The sequence below is a fragment of the Arachis ipaensis genome, chromosome B3 (genome assembly GCF_059453495.1).
Source record: "Arachis ipaensis isolate K30076 ecotype BB chromosome B3, ASM5945349v1, whole genome shotgun sequence".
NCBI classification, from domain to species: domain Eukaryota; kingdom Viridiplantae; phylum Streptophyta; class Magnoliopsida; order Fabales; family Fabaceae; genus Arachis; species Arachis ipaensis.
The window spans coordinates 107,453,531-107,461,636 of record NC_142438.1 but is presented as its reverse complement, the minus strand read 5'-3'; positions in this window follow the sequence as shown (position 1 = coordinate 107,461,636).

Genomic DNA, 8,106 nt, shown 5'->3' with positions numbered 1-8,106 from the left:
AACTAACCAGCAAGTGCACTGGGTCGTCCAAGTAATACCTTACGTGAGTAAGGGTCGAATCCCACGGAGATTGTTGGCTTGAAGCAATCTATGGTTATCTTGTAACTCTTAGTCAGGAAAACAATTCACTTATCAAATTGAATTACGAAAAATAAGAGAGTATGAAATAAATACTTATTATGCAGTAATGGAGAATATGTTGGGGTTTTGGAGATGCTTTGTCTTCTGAATTTCAGCTTTTCTCTTGTATTCCTCTTCCCTCATGCATGCAAAAGTGCAAAGTTCCTTGCATGGCAAGCTCTATGTAAGGTGTCACCGTTGTCAATGGCTACCTCCCATTTCCTCAGTGAAAATGGTCCAAATGCTCTGTCACAGCACGGCTAATCATCTAGAGGTTCTCGATCATACTGGAATAGGATTTACTATCCTTTTGCGTCTGTCACTACGCCCAACACTCGCGAGTTTGAAGTCCGTCACAGTCATCCAATCCCAGAATCCTACTCGGAATACCACAGACAAGGTTTAGACTTTCCGGATTCTCCTGAATGACGTCATCAATTCTAGCTTATACCACGAAGATTCTGATTATGGAATCTAAGAGATACTCATTCAATCTAATATAGAACGGAGGTGGTTGTCATGCACACGTTCATGGGTTGAGGAAGGTGATGAGTGTCACGGATCATCACCTTCTCCATAATTAAGCGCGAATGAATATCTTAGATAGGAACACGCATGTTTGAATGAAAAATAGAAGTACTTGCATCAATTCATTGAGACGCTGCAGAGCTCCTCACCCCCAACAATGGGGTTTAGAGACTCATGCTGCCAAAAGGTACAAATTTCCGATCTAAAATGTCATGAGATACAAAATAAATCTCTAAAAGTTGTTTAAATACTAAACTAGTAACCTAGGTTTACAGAAAATGAGTAAACTATGATAGATAGTGCAGAAATCCACTTCTGGGGCCCACTTGGTGTGTGCTGGGCTGAGACTAAAGCTTCTCACGTGTCTGGGCTGTTTTGGGCGTTCAACGCCAGGTTGTAACCTGTTTCTGGCGTTGAACTCCAACTTGTAACCTGTTTCTGGCGCTGGACGCCAGACTGCAACATGAAACTGGCGTTGAACGCCAGTTTATGTCATCTATCATTGAGCAAAGTATGGACTATTATATATTGCTGGAAAGCCCTGGATGTCTACTTTCCAAAGCCATTGAAAGCGCGCCAATTGGACTCTTATAACTCCAGAAAATCCATTCCAAGTGCAGAGAGGTCAGAATCCAACAGCATCAACAATCCTTTTGCAGCCCGAATCAGATTTTTGCTCAGCTCCCTCAATTTCAGCCAGAAAATACCTGAAATTACAGAAAAGCACATAAACTCATAGTAAATTCCAGAAATATGAATTTTTCCTAGAAACTAATGAAAATATACTAAAAAATTAACTAAAACATCCTAAAAACTACATGAAATTAACCCCAAAAAGCGTATAAAATATCCGCTCATCAATAGTCGTATGTATGCACGCACCAAAAAGATTTATTCGAGTGTATGTACGGATGTCGATGTGCGTACGCACGTACAAGACGGTTTTCCCGGCTTGTGCGTATGCATGATGTTGTGCACACGCACAACTTGCAAATTCTCAAAGTGCGTACGCATGATAGCTTGTGCGTACGCATGATGTTGTGCACAAACCAGAGTTTCTGGTTCTCTGCAACTTTACAGAATTCATGTTTTTGTACCTAACTTTCAACGTTTATAACATCCTCCATAAAACTCTAATTTCCCTCATCTTTATACCATTTTAAAGCTCTCACAAGCATCTTTAATTTTAGACATAGTTCACTCAATTCCAAACTTTGAGGGTGATGTTATGGCTTGCCGAATTTGGTTCAAATCATGATTTTACCAATTTTGCAAATTCTCTAGTTTTCCAAACTCATAAGTCTTATTTCAATTCAACATACTCAATTCCAATCCTACTTATTCATACACATTACCAATTACACTTCCATCATTGTTCAACCATACAACACCTAATTATTTAGTTCCAAATCATCAATTCTTTCCACAATTTCCACTCATAAATTACCATTCTCAACAATTAAATCACATTTACACTATTCCAAAACCATCACAATCATTGTTGATCAATTTATCATTATCGATTCACATAATTCTCATCATTTATCATCAACATCAATAACCATCATCAATCATCAACAACATCATTAATCATCATCAATCATCAACAACATCATTAACCATCATCAATTCAATCTTATTCTAAGGTCTACTAGCCTAAGTTGCCATAACATTACATATTATTTGAAAGAAATCGAAACCATACCTTGGCCGATTCCCACACAAGCACAAAAAAATCTCTTCCACTAGCTTTCCAAGTTCAATCAAGAAACCAAACTTATCCACCACTTTAACTCATATTCTAAGCATACCAATAATCAATTCCACTACAAACAACATCAATTCAAGCTAGCTATCATACAAACTACTACAAATCAATCCTAGGGTTTAATAAATTGACAAACCATAAAGGTTAAGAGCTTTCTTACCCCCGCTGTAGATTGGAACAAAACCCAATAATTTTTCAATGCTAGATACCACCTAAACAACTAAAAACACAAAAATCTACTTAACAACCAAACTCAAAATAAAAAATCTATAAGGGCAGTGAACTGGGCAAGAAATTGAGAGTTTCTTACCACTTTGTTTAGCTAAAAATGATAGACTCGGTGAGAGTTTTACGTGGCCACAAACAGCACGTAAATCAGAGCTCCGTAGCTCAAGTTATGGCGATGTGAAGAGGGAGGTGAATAGTAAACCCTCACCTCTTTTTTTCTCCCTCTCTTTAATGTTACCCTCACTCTCTTGCGGAATGAAATGAGCTGAATTCTCATTAATTGGAGTATATGTGTGTTGGGCTTGGGCCCAACTTAGGTCCGGTCTAACCGGTTTGCGTTTTAGGTTCGTTTGGTCCAACTTTGGGAAAAAACCTTTAAAATTAGTACCCGGTTTTCAATTCTAAATATTTTTCTAAGTTTTTTTCTGTAGCTTTATTTTCTCATTCACATTATCGGACAGACTTAAACCGGTACTGCTGACTAAATCATCAGTACACTTTTTTCACAATTTTTTGCATAAAAATACGTTTTTCCCACTCAGAAAAATCTGCTGAATTCAAATTTCACCTTTAAATTTTCTAATTAATATTTCTAAATTTTTGAACTTATTCAAGGTAATTGAATTATTATTTTATTTTAATTAATCGGTTAATTAATTTTTCGATTCTTTCAAATTCTAGCAGAAAATCTCAACATACAGAATGCCATGATTGAAATAGATTGCTTACTTTTAACTTAAACTCTCAAATCAGGAGGAACTATTTGGGAAATAGACCCAATCATCTAGGATATAAGAGTAATCCAAAGGCGGCTTCCAACATGTGAATTCTCTTGGACACCTTGAGAAGGAAATTGCTTGGCACATACGCTGGCCTCCCTGAAAAAGCTTCTCAATTCATGGACAACAATTTCACCTCCTCAGATTACCAAAATCATATATAAGGAAAAATTGGGCTTACTCCATAACTCCAATCGCCGTCGCAACTGAAGCCTGTAGCATCTCCTAGTATCATAGCTTGCTCTCTGGGCAAGAGTGGTAACCGTTTGATTCCCAATCGCAGAAGCCTGAAGCATCATCAACATCTTTGCAAACTAGGTTGAGGTAGTCATTTTGTTCATCTTGAAGCTTTATCCCAAGACCGTCAGTTGTAGCTCATCAGCCCCAAAAAATTGTTATATTTCAACAACTTAAGAAGTGCCTTTTTTCCATGATTCAAAACCGATTTGAATTGTTTTTGCTTCTTGAGTGTAGGAAATTGTTCTATTTCAACCACTTAAGAAGTGCCTTTTTTCCATGATTCAAGACCAATTTGATTTTTTTTTTTTTTTTTGCTTCATGAGTGTAGGCGTTCAAGTACAGGGGAGAATGGAAAGAATTAATGTGGTAGGTTGAGTAATTTCGAAGGGGTTTTGAATAAGGCTGCATATGGATTGGACAATATCCACATATCCGCAGTAATTATCTACATCCAATCTGAATTTTGTGGATATTATCCAATTCGCAAAGTCATCGGATCGGATCAAATCTGATCCGCACTAATATTCGTAAATCTGATCCACAAATCCGCAGATCTGCACCTATAATATAAATAGCATAATTTAAGACACCCAAACCCTAATGGCCTAACCCAGACACCCCCTCTTACGATGTTGCTTTCCCTTTCCTCTCTCACCCATACTCAGTTCACTCACTGTCTTAGATTCGCCTTACTTCTGACCGCCTCCTCCTCCATCATTGTCGTTCACTCTGTCAGACCGTCACCGACGCTCGTTCATCATCATGTCTCATCCTTCATACATCATCCCAGACTCGCCTCTCTTCTTCTCTTAGGCTTAGAGCTCCCTCTCTCAAAGATCACTTCTGACCTTATCCATCACTGCTATTCATCTCCGTCACCCAGTCACCTCACTTCGCTCCTCCTTACCATTGCTCCTCACCATTTGCCGCTGTTAGTCGTTGCTTGCTGCTGCCCCCTCGCGCCCTCACCGCTACTCCTCGCCCTCCTCGTCACTGCATGTGCTTCTCTAGTGCAGATCTGCTGCTTCTCTTTCACTCCTGCTTTATTTCACTTTTAAATTAGGGTTCCAATTCTGTTTTTGTATTTTAATTTTGTTGATTATTTGATCCTTGAAATACATATCTGTTCCTGGATATTTTTGCTTGATTCATTTCAATTCTGCTTCATTGCTTCTGTTACTACTTTTAAAAAAATTGTTTTTAATTTTTGAAATGTATATCTTTGTTATTCTTCTTATGGTTGTAATTCAATGTAAATATTGATGCTACATTAGGGTTCTAATTCTATTTTTTAAAATTTTTGTTGATTCTTTTAAAATTCAAAATATTTTTTATTTTTGTCGATATATTCAATATCTGATCTGATTCGAAAATGTGCGGATAGGATCAGATCAGATTCGAGCATAAAAAATGCGGATATTGGATCCGATCCGATCCGATGAGATTAGTGCGAATCGATCAAAATTTTAGCCTTATCTGATTTGATCCGATCCATATGCAGCCTTAGGTTTGAGTTACTTGTTTTGGGCTTGGACTAGTGCGGCTCGATTTTTTCGACCCGTGCCCCCATCCAAAAAAAGGAACAAATTTAGAGGCCAAATTCATTCCAATTTCACATGTCTCCATCCTAACCGTCACAATAGACACCACTTTTACTTAACCACAGAAAACCACATTTTAATTAGATAAAAATTTACATGCAGTTATTTTTATATGAAGTTGATAATTAAGAATCATTAGATTTAAATTTAGTCAAACATGTCAAATCATCTAAGGATTCTTAGCTATTAACTTCACGACAACTGAACGTGAGTCTCCACCTTTTAATTATCATATATATCTCCGATACATGGAAATAGGATTTTTCTTTTTGAAAATATATGAAAAAGATTAATTTGTAAAATAAATTAAAAACCCATCATTTTTCAAATTTTTTTTTGTATTTTCATAAAATTCACTTAACAAATAGGAGAACTTCAGCAATATACACAAAATTCACCCAATCATATTGACGAAATTGCCTATTTACATCAAATTCATCATGGATTCAGTGAACTTGCTTACGTTTTGGTAGAATTTAAATCATATTGGTATATTTTTACTTTTACAATTAATTCAATTTTATTCAAATAATTTAAAATTTAAAATTATAAAAATTTTAATTTAAACTTTAAATAGATAGAATTTAAATTATCAATTTAATTTAATTTAATTTGATAAAAAAAATAAATATACTAATGTTATCGCACACATGATTAATTATATTTATCTTATTTAAAAAAAACTGTTTAAAACTGTTAAATTTTAAATTAAAAAATAAATACACTCGTATTATTTTTATATTAAAAGAATACATTCATTAAAATAATATGAGTATATGTATTTAAAATTTTAAATAATTTTACCTGTATTAATTTTAAAATTATTTAAAATAATATAAATATATTATTTAAATTAAAAACTTTTAAAATAATAAAAGTACGTTTTTTTAAAAGTTTTAATGTATAATTTTTAATTTAAAAATAATACAAATTTTTTTTTTAGTTTAAAATTAACAATTTTAAACCGTTAATTTTTTAAATCAAATAAATATTATGAATCATATAAATACAATAATAATAATAATACTTTAAACTTTATTAAATTAAATTAAATCGATAATTTCAATTATATTTATTTAAATTTTAATTTAAAAAATTTATAATTTAAAATTTTAAATTATTTAAATAAAATTAGATTAATTGAAAAGAATAAATATAATAATTCAATTCAGATCATACCATGCCAAATACATAGAGGAACGTGATATAAATAGGCAAGTTGGAAATGGACGAAGTTTGTGCGTATTATTAAATTTGTCAATATGTGAACTATGTGTATTACTAAATTTGCCAATCTGTTAATTCTTTTCTCTCAATGTTTTTGTTTAGTGTAATTTTGAATCAATACTCAAAATGACCCCTGAAATTTAATTTCGATATAATTTAGTCTTCAAATTTTTAATTGAGAATAAATTACTATTTGTACCCATAAATTTCGTAAATACCGACAAAAGTACCCATCAAACAAAGAAATTAATCTTGTACCCATGAAAGATGGGTTTCATGTAACAACAATACCCAAGTCCTAATTTTTTGTTAATTTTTTAATAAAAATTCCAAATTACCCCTGCTTTTTACCTTCTTTCCCAAATTTTAAATTTTCACAACCCTTATTCTTCTTCTTTCTCTGTTGCCGCCGCCAGCCACCATCCTCATTCGGATGCAAACTCTTCATCCTCCATGATGAGCGAATTGTTGTGATGGTATAGAATTTCCTCAAATGAATAAATTCTCGTTGTAAGTATAGTTCTACACCAACAAACAATCTTCCCAATAAAAAATTTGGTTTGTCACAAGTACAACCCCAATAAGAATTAACCGAAGTATTTAGACTCCGAGTCGTCTCACAAGGAATTGCAATGAAATGGTCAATTATTGGCTATGAAGAATGAGGGGTTTGGTTGATAAAAGGGGCAATGAAATAAATGACAAGAAAAGTAAAGAGAGCAATTAAAGAAAGCAATTAAATAAGAGAGACATTCATGGTAAGGTTTGAGATCATAGGCTTTCTATCCTAGTCATTAATCATAACAATACTTAACAAGAATTTATCTTATTTCGTCATCCCCAATGTTGGAAGAAGGTGTAAGTTATCTTCCATTAGAGAAAGTCAAACAAGACTAGTTAATCTCAAGTCAAAAATCCTAATCAACTCACTAATTGAATTAGCAAGAGATTAGAGTCATTGGAAATGATATTAACTAACAACTCTAGATCACCAATCTAAATTGGGTATTAATGACTCAAGATTATCCAATCACTCTTCCCAAGCCAAGAATGCCCAAAATCTACTCTAAAGCCCAACCAAGAATTTTGTCAAACATTTGGAAGGCATAAAGAGAAAGCATAGTAAAAATGCAAGAATAATAAATCTACCAACTACCAATTGCAAGGAAAGTAAATTAACAACTCAATTCATCAATAAAAAGAACATCAAACATTAAATTTTATTCAATGTAAACAAGATCCAACATGAGCATTCATAAACATAAAAGAGACATAAAAGTAAAATTGACAAGAGAACTAAGAAGAATAGAGTAGTAGGAACAAGAAATTATGAAGAAAACAAGATGAGAACATGAAAATTGACCTAGTTCTAAGATGGAAATATCCTAAGAACCCCAATTCTAGAGAGAAGAGGGAGCTTCTCTCTCTAGAAACTAAGCTACATGATGCCAAAATTCTAAAACAATTGCTCTTCCCCTTGCTTGAACTTCAATTCTGCATGAAATACACTCAGAAATAAGTTGGATTTGGGGTTGGGCAGCTCAAAAATCGCCCCCAGCGTTTTGCCTTTAAATGGGTCACGTGCGAGTATCGGTGCATACGCGCCATGTGCGCG